The sequence below is a fragment of the Ruditapes philippinarum genome, unplaced genomic scaffold (genome assembly GCF_026571515.1).
Source record: "Ruditapes philippinarum isolate M1 unplaced genomic scaffold, ASM2657151v2 ctg1183_1_1_1_1, whole genome shotgun sequence".
Lineage (NCBI taxonomy): Eukaryota > Metazoa > Mollusca > Bivalvia > Venerida > Veneridae > Ruditapes > Ruditapes philippinarum.
Genome location: NW_026862887.1, coordinates 110,005 through 125,722, shown reverse-complemented (window position 1 = coordinate 125,722; position 15,718 = coordinate 110,005).

Sequence of the window (15,718 nt, the reverse complement as noted above, 5' to 3'; positions counted from 1 at the left end):
GTTGATTGCTCAATCAAAGACGCGCATGTGATACTTTTTGTCTTACCATGTGCCTTTCCGGCCTAACCTTTTAATTTCAGTTACAAATAATAATATATATACTTTCAGGGAACAAGCAAGCCCTGAAGAGTAATCGCCGATAGCGACTAAGCCATCATTGATCACTAAAGTCAGCTATGATGACATATGTCCTGTTACAATCTATTTTGACCTCTTCCCCACTGGATAGTGTTTCTCTTTTGGGAAACACTTCTTCTCTTTATAACCTCAGAATTGTAAATTGAAAAAAAAAAAAACATGAGTCACTGACAGGTAGTATACCAATGTTAAGAATGATAAATATATAAGTAGTCACAAGAGAAGAAAGCGAGTTAACATGTGTCTGAAGGGCAATCTTCAGGAACCAAGTTTTCTATAAGCAATATATAATTAACCAGGAAATTGGCACAGAATAACAATTTATATTTTTTAAAAGACTCAACTATGAAGATTTAGAAATTGTCATGTAAATGAAATCTAGACTTTAGACCCAGTTTAATATGTATAACTAACAGTATTATTGATGCTGAAACTTTTATCACATTGCAACTGTATCCATAGCTTTTGCAGTCATATTTTTCTGCATGATTGTTGATTTTTCTGCCAAGTTCATTATTTCATGCATTACATTGTGGTATGCATCTAAGTTTTTCAGTTACCATGAAGAACAGACTGAGAATTTAGACTACTACAAACATATCACAATGCGTTCCACCAACTGTATCGAACACTGTGTCTCTTCTTTTGTGGTGAGACTCGATTCAACAGTCTGACCCTGCACTGATCTTTGTTTAATTATCTGCCTTCTCAATCGGAATAAAGACGTATGTCTGGAAAGTAAAGTGGCAGCCTTAGGGCAAGGAGCTGAGAATCCGGAATGCATGGGGCCATCATTGAATTCACGTAGTTGATGACTCTGTATCCTATTTTGACACTCTTCCACTGATAGTTTTTCTGGGGAATTGTTATTACATTTCGTTAGCCCATGAGTTATTATGATCTTACAATTAAATATGAAAGCGTTGTGTCATAGAAAATTAATTTATATAGTACTTCCCGATGGAAATTAATATATAAGATTAAGATCATGATTTTTGCGACGCAAATTGTTGTAATGATGATAATTGACAAAATTAATTGTTGTAATCTAGCATTTCTTTTCCATAAATGTATAAATGATACAATATTAATAGAAATGTTAGTTATTCTTTGTTCTTGAGCTTATAGCTACATTTGATTTACTAGCCGCCTCATTGAAATGATATATTCTGAATCTCCGGTCTTGCCACAAAAAGGCATGTTGTGCCACATTAAACAGATTCACGTATTGTAAAATTGTCATGCACATTTATCATTTTAGTTTTATATTGTTCATTAGCTACTTTCTGGTTTTTAAGTCCAAACTTCACTGCCTCAATGTTGTTCAAATTTTTTGGTCTATTTTAAGTATTTTGTTTACAATTGATTTTCTAGAAGTGTGACAGTTTTCAATGTTATCACATTATGCGCAAAATGAGGCTGTGATCCTGCCTTGCCTTTGTCGGTGCTAAACTGGGCTTTCATGCTGTCCCCTGGTCATGACTTCCAAATTCTTTGCCTGTTGCTCTAATACAGTGAAATCTCTCGTCTTACTGTCATCAAACCCTCGTGATTTCTTTCTTAATACCGGTCTTTTTTCTTTAACTAAATAGTACGTCAGGGTTAAAGACAATTGGAAATGCTTTCCCTTCAAAAACAACATACGAATGACTTTGACTATGTGATGCCTCGGGTATGTGTGACGTCTCTTTAATTTTGCACTTCCAGCAGTGTCAACTGGAAGATTAAAATTGTGATGCTCTCCAAAACCGCAAGAGCTAGAGGTTAAATATTTAGCATGAAACATCAACTAGTCAGTGTCTACCAAGTTTGTTCAAATAAATGCCCTGGGGTCAAAATTGGCCCCGTCCCGGGGGGGGGGGGGCATTGATTTTCCTTATTTGTATATAGTAAAAACTTAAAAATCATCTTTTAAAAACCCCAAATAGCTAGAGCTTAAATATTAAGTATTAAACATCTTCTAGTAGGTGTCTACCAAGTTTGTTCAAATAAAAGCCCTGGGATCAAAATTGGCCCTGCCCCGGGGGTCATTGATTTTTTTTATTTGCATAATTATAGTAAAAACTTAAAATATTTTCTTTTAGAAAACCGCAAGAGGTTGAGGTTAAATATTTAGCAGGAAACATCAACTAGTCATTGTCTACCAAGTTTGTTCAAATAAATGCCCTGGGGTCAAAATTGGCCCCGCCCCTGGGGGTCATTGATTTTCCTTATTTGTATATAGTAAAAACTTAAAAAATCAATCTTCTTTTAAAAACCCCAAAAAGCTAGAGCTTAAATATAAAGCATGAAACATCTTTCAGTTGGTGTCTACTTATTTTGTTCAAATAAATGCCCAGGGGTTAAAATTGGCCCGACCCTGGGGGGTCATTGATTTTCCTTATTTGTATATAGTAAAAACTTAAAAATATTTTCTTTTAGAAAACCGCAAAGGCTAGAGCTTAAATATTTGGCATGAAAGATCACCTAGGCAATGTCTACCAAGTTTGTTCAAATAAATGCCCTGGGGTAAAAATTGACCCCGACCTGAGGCGTCATTCATTTTCCTTATTTGTATATGGTAAAAACTTAAAAAATCTTCTTTTAAAAACCTCAAATAGCTAGAGCTTAGATATTAAGCATGAAACATCTTCTAGTGAATGTCTACGAAGTTTGTTCAAATAAAAGCCCTGGGGTCAAAATTGGCCTCCCTTCAGGGGGTCATTGATTTTCATTATTTTGTAGAGTAAAAATTTCAAAAATCTTCTTTTATAAAACCAAAAGAGCTAGAGTTTAGATACTTAACATGTGTGTAGTAAAAACTTTAAAAAAATGGCTGTCTACCAAGTTTGTTCAAATAAAAGTCCCTGGTTTAAAATTGGCATTGGCTCAGGGGCCTATATACAGGTGAGCGATTTCAGGGCCATCATGGCCCTCTTGTTTATAAAGTATGCATAAGGCTTATAAATGTTATAGAATTTTCATTTATGCTATAAAAGCTAACCATTTAGTGCTTTCAACACCTTCAAGTACACCCTGGTTTGTTTTTTGTGCACGGAACCAACCTTTCCTGACCTTGGCAAACCTTGAAGAAAATACAGTGGGCTTCTTGTCATAATCAGAAAGCTTAGTCCACAACATTACAATGTGAGAAGTTTGATCATTTGTAATGGCACTGCAATTTCTTAGACTTGCCAAGTATACAGCCAAGTCTTTGACTTCCTGCAGTAGCCCAGGGATATTCTGGAAATCAACTTTCTCCTATAAATTCATAATGAAAAGAAATACAGAAAAATGACAAGTAATCAAAAACAAATAGTCTCATTTAGTTACATTCATAAAAGACATATGTATGTATTATCAAATTTAATATGTGCTTGTGAATTACTATTGGTGAAAAATGGTTAGAAATACACCGTCATGCATTTGGCATTACACTGGCTTAAAAAATATTATTTTTCTATATTATTACTCATATTACCTTAGTTGTATCAGTTGCTGGCAATGGCACAGGAAACATTAGTTGATCCGACATAGGCTGAACATCAGATGTTGTTTGAAGGAACAAACTGTGGATCGAGTTGTATTGGCAATGGTCACATTTTTGGTGTTTCTTGCAGTAAATTCATCTGCTTTGACTGAGTTAGAATATAAAAATAGCATGCATATTTTGATAAAGGGGACAAGAAAAACATGAAATTCTTTCAAATAAATTTCTATTCTGTTATCTATATATAAATGTATGTATATTCTATATATAAATGTATGTATATAACATAAAATTTGATATATCAACAATACATTGTGAATAAATTGTATTAATTTAATTTGATTACAAAACTGTTTATAAGATGCAAGTATGCATTTCACAGTAACTAAATAAAAAATCATTTTGTTGGAAAACTTAATTAAACCTAAATACACTCCTTTTTAAGAACAATACATGAATGTGTTTTGTACAGTGTTATTGGAATGATTCCAAGGATGTTGATCCTTTAGAACACCTGTAGACTGGGAGCTCATGACCTCCTTGTTTAATGGTACCTGTTTGTACATACAGAGGAATTCCTTGAGGGTCTTGAATGCAAGAAACATGTTTTTTTTGGTGCATCCAAATATACCCCATCCGCTCCTTGTCAATCAGTGGCACCCCGAGAGAGTCAGATCCACCTGGACCACTGTATGATGAGATCGGTTGGTCAATCAAGGCTTTTGTAACCTCTTCTCCCCTTGTTCGCCTCTGACAGTGACGCGACAACTCCTTTCTACTGATTCGTCTCTTCACATCTGCCTCTGTCATGGCCTGAGCAGTTTGGGACTCGAGCAATTTGGTATTAACTTCAATCAGGCAATTCAAGTCAGTTTTATCCCATTCAAAAATACAATTACTCAGACTGTCCATGATTGACCCATAGAGCTGGGAGTCTGTTGTCAATCCAGTTGATATTCTACGCATGAAATGCCAAATGTCAAGCCACAAGACAGTAGTATCCCATGCAGATAACATTCTGGATAATTGTGAACCTCCACAGCAATCTCTGACAGTATACACAAAGGCTGGAGGTTGAACATGCGCCATTTTGTAACGTTGTATTATACCATCAATGAGGGGTGCTAGGCCTGAACCTTCTGCTGCTGTTAGCACTGATGTTAAAACTTGGCCATATTCATTACCAATGCTTGAACACCAAACTGCAGTACCTTGTGCTTTTCCAGACAGTTTCCTCACTATTTTTTTGGTGGAATCAATCTTGAGGATGTTCCCAAACACAGAAGTGATGCTGGCCTTAATCTCTTCCAGACGATGAAGAACATCTTGGCAGTAGACCATCATATGCCATCTATGTTTCGGTACTGGTTGAAGAGGTGGAGGATCTTCAAAACCAATATGCTGTATTATTCCACTTGCAGCAGCACACCTTAATCCCTGGCAGTCTGTGCTTCTCCATCCAAGCCTCAGAGTGTTGTTCTTCTAGCTTCTTTTGAATCTGACTACTTGAATTTCCAAGGCCCCTGGATCGAAGTAAACGAATTACTTTAATATCACAAGCCAATTTAGATGTAAGCATGCACGGAAAGTGGGAACGATGTCCTAAGTCCAGTTGTGATAACACAGCATGGCTCCAAGCAATGTATTTATGTTTGCAATTATTGCAAACCAAGTACTCTGATGTTATATTATAAGAGCGATCTATATCTACCACTGGCCGCACTTTCCGATGAATGCCCGAAGATGTCAGCTCCTTGTTTGAGCACTCTGGGCTGGGGCACAATAGCTTCACCTTTGGCATCCAAAATAAAAGTGGGTGAGAAAAATATCTGTCCACCTTTGGTATAGCACTAGGTGATGTTGATGGAGGGGATGGATACCACCACAATTTATCAACTATATCAGACTTGAAGACAAGCTCATTTTTTTGCTGAAAATTTAAAAACAATTCTTGGTGAATATTTGCAAAGATATGATTGTCCATTAAACAAATTTATGTTGTGTTTTATTTGTTCTAAAGGCAGATGAACTCTCTTCTTTTTTATTTTCTTTGTTTGCTTTTAGAAAAAGTATAAAGTCGAGCTTTGCACCCGCCCCGCGGTGGCTCTTGTTAGTTGAAGCTGTCTTTGGTCTTTCTTTTATAAGCATAGTATGTTTTTTGTTGTTTGTTTCAAGCTCCATGGTCTAGTCACATCGTCAAGACTTGTTTTTCATTTTTTCATAGACTAGGTTTGTCACTTTTAACCATTTCACCTAAATCTCCAAGTAACATAGTCAAGTTCACAGTTGAAAGAGAGCCCTTTGTCAGTAACACCATGTGACACGCTTTAAATGATGACAAAGGGGATCTTATTTTAGAGTTAGTAAGTGTGATATCTTTGAATTGCAACAATTTTGTCTTTGTCAGGTTGTGGAGGCCTATATACAGGTGAGCGACCTCAGGGCCATCATGGCCCTCTTGTTTACTATGCGATATGTACAGTATTTGCCACCTTTTAGAAAAATTAAACTCAAATCTCCATTGTCGTTTCTCATATACCATGTAGTAGGAGAAGATCCAGATCCTGAATCCTAAACATCACAGTCATTGGGAAAATGCCTATATTCCTGTTTATCTTTGTTTGCTTGGTTTCTAGAATGTTTTCTTTGCTTGGTTTTTAGTTATTGTCTTTCTTTGCTTGGTTTTTAGTTATTGTCTTTAGTAATTGTTGTTCTTTGCTTGGTTTTTAGTATTGTCGTATTATCATAAACATGTTGTCTTTTTTACCACCAGGGAGTTTTTGTAAAGGAGCCTTACAAGTAAGTAAATTCTCCAAACCTCCCATACGTTCGTTTCCTTCACATCCCTCCTCACAAACTTCACGCAAATGTAGCTTACAGTAAAGTTAAACTTAAAACAACTTTGTAATGAATAATTAAATTCTTCAGTTAGTATCAAAGTTTTGTTTCTGACTCAAGATCTAAATTGTATGAAGGTATAAAATGATTTGGTCTAAAGTCATTTAGACTGACAGGGACTTTCAATATTTGTGTCCACATAATCAAATTTTGATGCCTGTCCATTCAGATTGTATTTCAATAAGTATGACAAAATACTTAAATGTTTGTCTTCATCAGCATTCCTATTTATATTACTAAAAGTTGACTGACTTGTCTTCATCAGAAAAGTTTTCAGTGTCACTACTGTCAGAGAAATTTAACTGACTAGTGTCAGAAGAGTAATCAGTTAGGTGGTCATATTCTGGTAACCACCCAATACTGTCTGATGTTGATTGCATACATCCTCCAGCAAGTTAGTAGAACTTATGAATTGTACATTGTAGCCAAATAAGAGATTGAAATTTTATTTACACCCCCACAGCCACTGTTTAATAATAAACACAATAGACTAATTTGAACATAGCATAAGAAACAATTTAATTCATAATTATATGCAGCCCTTAAAGTACGGGACAGGAGTAGTTCAATCTTGCTGTCTGATTTTAAAACTGCATAAATTTGATATTTATGACAATATCATTCGAAAAGATGCGGAACAATAAAATTATATATAAGCCTTTTATGATATTGCATACCACTGAGTAAGTGTTCCCTTGTTTATGTCTGGTAGCTGTATGTCAGTGTCTCTCATCACTATGTGGTTATTTCAAAAACACATTCACGAATTTGACTGTATGCTGACAGTACCAAACCAACCCTGGTCATCTTTTGTGTGGATTTCCTGATATCTCGAGGGAATATCCTTAATAATTTGAGAATAACCGATTCCGTGTAACGGTTGCAGTCAGGCAACTGTGCTTGACCTTGATTCGGTTCAAGTAAACAGTCCTGCAAATACACAAATAATATGACATATGAAACACAAACAACAAAGATATAGCATAAAAACATGAAAAATATATATTCATGATTAGAGCATAACTTTTATTAAGTTAATGAAATACATTCATATAAGAAAAATTGGCTGAGCATTTTTATGAAAGTATGCATAAGGCTTATAAGTGTTATAAAATTTTCAGTTATACTATAAAAGCTAACCTTTTAGTGCTTTAAACTCCTTCAAGTACCCTGGATACGTTTTGTTGCACGGAACCGACCTTTCCTGACCTTTGCAAACCTTGTAGAAAATACAGTGGGTTTCTTGTCAAAATCAGAAAGCTGAGTCCACAACATTGCAATGTGAGAAGCTTGATCATTTGTAATGGCACTGCTATTTCTTAGACTTGCCAAGTAAACAGCCAAGTTGTTGACTTCCTGTAGCCCAGGGATATTCTGGAAATCAGCTGTCTCCTATAAATTCATAATAAAAAGGAATACAGAAAATGACAAATAATCAATAACAATTAGTCTCATTTAGTTACCTTCATAAAAAGATATACATGTATGTATATATCAATTGTGTGCATTATTAAATCTTATATGTGTTAGTAAATTACTATTGGTCAAAAATGATTAGAAATACACAGTCATGTATTTTGCATTACACTGGCTTAAAAATGTTATTTTTCTATATAATTACTCATATTAGTTCAGTGGCAATGGCACATGAAACATCGGTTGATCCAACATTATAGGCTGCTGCTGAACAAATGATGTAGTTTGAACCTGCTCAGTAAATCTCCTGTCCAGTTTCTGTATAAAGGTTGTTTTGAGGTTTTATTTTCTTAGAAAAATCATATATAACCTTCTCTTCTTTTTCTATTTCCTGCTTGCAGCCTCAGGTCCATCTTTCTTAAAGAAATCAGATATAATCTTCAGTTCTCTTTCTATTTCCTGTTTGCAGCCTGGCAAATGACTCTGGGGTCAAAAACATTACTTCCTGCTGTAAGGACAGCGCTCTTACCTGTAGGGTCAAACCTGGCTTTCAAATTGTTTTGGACTTTTTGGCAAAATTGTAACCAAATATCTGTAGCCTCCTTCCTCTGCTTTTCGGAATCTTTTATGAAATGATTGCCAAATTCAAACTTACAAATACCTTGTATGTCAGACTTAATAACAGGGCAATAGGAACAGGTGAGGAAGGCAGTGTAATTTCAGCATTCCAGTCACATTTTAGTGGCGATAATTTTCATTATACCCCCACACAACAAAGTTTTAAGGGGGGTATACTGGAATCAGCTTGTCTGTCCGGCCGTCTGGCGTCCGTCGGTTTTTTCTTGTCCGCCCAATAACTTAAGATTCCTTAAGATTCATTTTGAGGTCACCAGGTCAAAGGTCAAGGTCACAGGGGCCTTGACTTCAAAAAGCTTGTCCCACCAATAACTTAAGATTCCTTTGACCCACAGTCTTCATATTTGGCATGGAGGTTATTCATGATTAGTACATGATCCCTATTGATTTTGAGGTCACCAGGTCAAAGGTCAAGGTCACAGGGGCCTTGACTTTAAAAAGCTTGTCCGCCCAATAACTAAAGATTCCTTTGACCCACAGTCTTCATATTTGGCATGGAGGTTAGTCATGACGAGTAGATGGCCCCTATTGATTTTGAGGTCACTAGAGGTGTAACGATTCATCGATGCATCGATACATCGCGATCTGCCCTGTCCTCGATGTATGCATTGTAATGAATTAATAAATTCCAATATATAAGGATGCAATACATATTTCACCACCCGATGCTACGATATGGAGGGAAAGTATGGCAATATACTAATAGTTATGGTATAATGAAAAATACCTTTAATCCTTAAGTAAAAAGTAAAAATCCTTAAGTAATAAGTAATGTAAAGTGTTGAAAGATCAAAACTTGAAAATAAGTTATAATAACAAGTTGAAGAGTTTATTGTTTGTTATTGTGATTGGTTTATATTACATTTGTAATTATGCTGTGAACAAATGACCACGTTTTTTATATAGAAAAAGTCTGAAATTCAGTATTGTGATACGTATTGCATCGAATCATAAGAATCCCAATATGCATCGTATTTTTTCATAGTATGCAATACATATCGTGAATCGCATCGTTTAAAAATGCAAGTATCGTGATATGTATTATGACAGAAAAAAATGGCAATGCAGCCCTAGAGGTCACCAGGTCAAAGGTCAAGGTCACAGGGGCCTTGACTTCAAAAAGCTTGTCCGCCCAATAACTTAAGATTCCTTTGACCCATTCTTCATATTTGGCATGGAGGTTAGTCATGACGAGTAGATGACCCCTTTTGATTTTAAGGTCACCAGGGCATAGGTCAAGGTCACAGGGACTTTGACTTAAAAAAGTTTGTCCGCCCAATAACTTAAGAAACCTTGACCCACAGTCTTCATATTTGGCATGGAGGTTAGTCATGATAAGTAGATGACCCCTATTTATTTTTATTACACTAGGTCAAGGTCACAGGGGCCTTGACTTCAAAAAGCTTGTCCGCTCAATAACTTAAGATTCCTTTGACCCACAGTCTTCATATTTGGCATGGAGGTTAGTCATGATTAGTAGGTGGGCCCTTTTTTATTTTAAGGTCACTTGGTGAAAGATCAAGGTCACATGGACTTTGACTTCAAAAAGATTGTCCGCCCATTAACTTAATATTCCTTTGACCCACAGTCTTCATATTTGGCATGGAGGTTGATCATGACTATAAGGTGACCTATATTGATTTTTAGGTCACTGGGTCAAAGGTCGACTAAAAAAAGCTTTTCCCTCAATTGCTTAAGAATGCCTGTCCGCAGTGTATTGATTTTGACATTTTCACATTTGAAGCATGTAGAATACATAGCACTGGCTTAGTAATCTCAGATTTGGCAGGAACGTTGTCCTTGAGCTCTAAATGACCACTGTTGATTCTGACAAAGTGGTATGCGGGGGTATTCACGCCATGACAGTGGCAGTTCTAGTTTAGGTTGACCCATATTGACAGAAAAAAAGATCTGTTGTTTGGACTGTCCACTTTTCACATAAAAAAATATTTCTTTTTAAAAAAATGCTGCTACCAAATTGGAAAAATTCATGAAGAATAAAATACTAAGTAAACAATAAATGAACATTATTATACATTAAATGAATCTAAGATTGATGAGTTTTTGTTCATTATCCCCTCTACGGTATTACACATTCAACTCAAATTTGACATATGGATACGTCAAAGAAATGGGCAGGTCAAGTTTGAATTTTGTCATGGTTCAATTATTTTTGGCAGAGTTATGCCCCTTTAACTTTGAAAAAAAGTCCCATTCATTATCTCCCAACAGTTGTACATAATTATTCAACTCAAATTAAAGATATGGATATGTCATGAGAATGCATTGATCAATTTTGAATTTGGTAATGGTTTAATGATAGCTGACAGACAGGGGAGAGGTATCCCTCTTCAACTTTGAAAAAAAAATCTAGAAATTTCCGTTCATTGCCTCCCCAATGGTTGAACACTGTGATTCAACTCAAATTTAACATATAGATACATCTTAGGAATAAGCAGTTCAAGTTTGAATTTGGTCATGGTTCAATGATTTTGGACAAACTTATTTGCTCAATGCGTAGATGTGGCTGTGGTTGCAGGGCACCAGGAAACTGCATCATGTATTGCGCCTGAGCTCCTGATGAAGGATACAATGTACTTGTAGGAATAAATTGTTGTTGCTGGTGTAGAATTTGCTGTGGCATGGTCGAAACAGATGGTTGATTTAATGAAACTGGCATTTGATTCATGTGTTGTGGTTCAGCTTGAGGGTACGTGGGGGTATCTTGTGCTTGTTGTAAGCTGACCATGTCATGTAAGTTTGCCCTGTGCTGTGGTTCTGGTTGGGAAGGTGGAACATGCCTAGGGTGAGAATGTGAACGGGTCTGGTTTCTCATATGATCAACCTGTTGCCTAAGATTTCCACGACGACGTGAGGCACCTCTTCCACGTGGCATATTGACAGATATGAAATCAAAATAAATGTTATGATAACTACAAGTTCAATAAATGTTATAAAAACCTCCATTTAATGTGCACATCGCATAACACATTATAAATCTGAATAGAAGCCCATTTGGCATACAATATTATTAATGGACCTAAGGAAGTCAAAAATTAAATACATATTAATTTACTTTAAAGTAACTATATTAATCATACAGAATTTATTGATTAAAATTGATACCCATTTGGCATAAAACATTTTTTTTTTGCGATTTTAGATATATCTTGAAAAAGAATTATACTGTTAACTCCAAATATATAGATTCATATAAATATCTATATATAAATAAAATGATCAAAACCCCATTTGGCATTTATAACAAATTTATAACAAATTTTGACTGCACGCACATATGGCGTATTGGCAAGTAAAAAAATTAAAGAATAAATTATAACTCCTTAAGTCATGCGTATCATACAAATATATGTGAACAAAAAAAAAACATTTGGCATGATAAAAAAAAGGCCCATTTGACGAAATTATTATTATTTTTATTTTTATTTTTTTTATTTATTTTTTTTGCACGCCCATATGGCGAATGGCAAGTCAAACATAAGAACATATATTTATAATTCCGGAAATCGAAAATATCATGCAATTATATGCATACAAAAACCCATTTGGCATACTGTAAAGGCCCATTTGGCACAAAAATTTTTTGACTGCGCGCCCTTATGGCGTATTGGCAAGTCAAACATTAGGGCCTATATTTATAACTCCGGAATCCGAAAATATCATGCAAATATATGCATAACAAAAGTCCATTAAAATTTTGGCATAATATAAAAGGCCCATTTGGCACAAAATTTTTGACTGCGCGCCCATATGGCATATTGGCAAGTCAAACATTAGTGCATATATTTATAACTCCGGAAGTATGAAGTATCATACAAATATATGCATACAAAAGCCCATGTGGCATAAAATAAAGGCCCATTTGGCACAAAAAATTTTTGACTGCGCCCATATGGTGTATTGGCAAGTCAAACATTAGTGCATATATTTATAACTCCGGAAAGTCGGAAGTATCATACAAATAAATGCAACCCCCCCCCCCAAAAAAAAAAGAAATAAAAAACATGCAATTTATAATTTATACTAACATTCGGAATATATAGATATTGTTAAAACTATAATAATGCGTCTTCAGTTTACAGATTTACTGCATCATCTACATACAATTTAATTTAGGCCTATAATCCCTTATCTTTCCTGAATGTTGGTAAAATTTTGAATTTTGAGCACTCATACTTTTGTGGAAATGTATGTAGCCATTATTTTGGCTACAAATATGCAATATGCATTTTACAAAAGGTTAAGACTGAACAATTTCAGTGTCTTGAACATTGTATAAAAATGGTTTGTGTTAACATTGAAAAGTTTTAAGGGCTTTGAACTTAAAATGAAAAAAATAATTCATGTGCAAACAAATTTAGAACTAAATATTATTACATCTGAAATTTTGGCTGCATGCGGGGGGCATCCGTGGCATGATGACACATTTCTAGTTAATGTATATAGCTTGTTCATAAAGGTCGTCATTTGTAATTTCATCTATATGAAGCGCAGTAACTGTTTCTGCCTTTTTAGCTCACCTGAGCAATGCTCAAGGTGAGCTATTGTGATGGCCCTGTGTCTGTCGTCCGTCGTTGTGCATCATCAACTTTCAACATAAACAACATCTCCTCTGAAAACAATGACTGCACATCAACCAAACTTTACAGAAATGATCCTTGTGTGGTCCCCTTTCAAAGTTGTTCAAATGGTTCCGGTCTGTTGCATATGTAGGTCATAGGGCCAGAAAAGGATTTCAAAAAACACAAAATTAAAAAATCTTCTTGTCTGAAAGTACATGGGTCAGAGCTTTGATTTTTGGGATATGGTATCATCTATGGGTCCTCTACCAAAGTTGTTCAAATTTTGTCCCTTAAGTGTCAAAATTGGCCCTGCCCCGGGGGGTCATAGGCTTTTCCTTATATGTATATAGTAAAATCTAAAAGATCTTCTTCTCTGATTTGGCAAAGGCTACAGATAAGATATTTGGCACATAACATTGTGTAGTAGACCTCTTTCAAGATTGTTCAAATAATGGCCCTAGGGTTAAAATTGGCCCCGCCCCGGGGGGTCATTGATTTTCATTACATACATATAGTGAAAACTTGAAAAATCTTCTGGTCTGAAAGTAAATGGCCTAGAGCTTTGATATTTGGTCTATGGTATCATCTGAAGGTCCAATACCAAAGTTGTACAAATTTTGTCCCTAGTGTCATTGGGGGGTCATTGATTTTCATTATATACATATAGTGAAAACTTGAAAAATCTTCTTGTCTGAAAGTAAATAGGCGTGAATGACAAAATGGCTGCCCCCATGAAACAACGATAATTGAAAGCAGTGTAAGAAAAAAGCAACAGAATTAAAGTTAAATACGCATTCCTACTGCAAACTTATAATTACATTCCTTACTCCTTAAATTAAAATATTGAAAATACAACTTATATAAAAGGAGAATCGCCTAGATTGAAACTTACAACTTTATTTTTTTTCACTTAAGATGTGGCAAAAAACTAAGTACATACATCTCTTTATAAAACCCCCTCATCAGTTTGAGTTACTATTTTATTGTTCCCAATTTCTCCCAGAAGACCCGTGGAAGACACAATTCTCCATTTCTGTACCTGTCCCACAGCTGGTGGCTCTGTCCCTGAAGGAAAGTGTACTTCTTCCTTTTGTAACGGCGAAGTTTCCCTTCACTGACCAATTCTGCGTTTCTTACCGATACCTGGGCCTCATCGTAAAGAAGTCGTACCACAAGGTAGAATGGAGGCGTTACACCAGCCCTCCCATTCAGTCTTCTATGCCATCCTACAAAATAATAGAAGTATATTACAATACCTATAAGATAAGCACTGGTCAATTATAATAAATATATTTATCTTTAAATGCTGAAATAAACGGTTGGATTTTATATAGCGGGTCATAGCCAGGCTCACCTTGTTTTGGCTGTAATTCATTGTCAGTAATGTGAAAATTGCTCAAAATGGATTGAAAACAGTTTCTGCTCATATTTTTACCGAAATAAGGGGTCTCATCAATGTCACTATTGGACCAGTACTTTTCAATGTCATCTTTTTGAACTTAGCCCATAACAAGAACGAGTGACAAAAATACTTTCATTTCGTCTAAAGTCACGGGATACCAATTCCTCAGCCTGGATTCCGGTTTCAAATTCACCCCTTCAATTCTCCTTTCAGCATAGACATTGCTTTGTTCAACCAAAGTTTGGATAATTTCATTATTCACAAACAATTTCATGTAGTCTAATGGGCTAAATCCTTCAGTAGGAACATTCATGCGAACGTCGGAAACAAACGGGGCATTTATGGGTGGGGTGTCAATTTTAGACCAACCGTCAACCTTGTCCGCTTCGATTTCTAAGTCATTCTCTGGAGAAAAGTCACTCATTTTTAATGTTCTCAACACTTCACCTCTCCTTACAGCGATATCTTCCTCCAAAAATCCTTCAAAATCTGAGTCATCGCTGCTTGAATCGAAATTTAAAACACATTGTTATTTTCATCGGGTACGGCGGCAGCCATTTTGAATCGCGAGAACAAACAAGATAAAAACCTCGCTTCAATTATCGAATCAATTAGCGAATAATGACAAAATGTTACTAATTTTAGGTTGGGAAACACATTTTACATTTCAAACAACCAGTCAGAAACTATATTTTTGTGCCCCCACGTTAGTGGCGGGCATTTAGATTTACCCTTGTCCGTCCGTCCTTCCATCCGTCCGTCCTTCCGTCCGTCCGTTCACTTTTGTGTCGCACGTAACTCAAAAAGTAATTGACCTAGAATCATGAAACTTTACAGGAATGTTGATCAGCATGTGTAGTTGTGCACCTGGGTATTTTCGTCTGGATATTTTTAGTATTTTCAGAGTTATTGCCCCTGACTTAGTAAAATTTTGCAATTTTCAACTTGTGTCGCATGTAACTCAAAAAGTATTTGACCTAGAGTCATGAAACTTTACAGGAATGTTGATCAGCATGTGTAGTTGTGCACCTGGGTATTTTCGTGTGGATATTTTTAGTATTTTCAGAGTTATTGCCCTTGACTTAGTAAAATTTTGCAATTTTCAACTTGTGTCGCATGTTACTCAAAAAGTATTTGACCTAGAGTCATAAAACTTAACAGGAATGTTGATCAGCA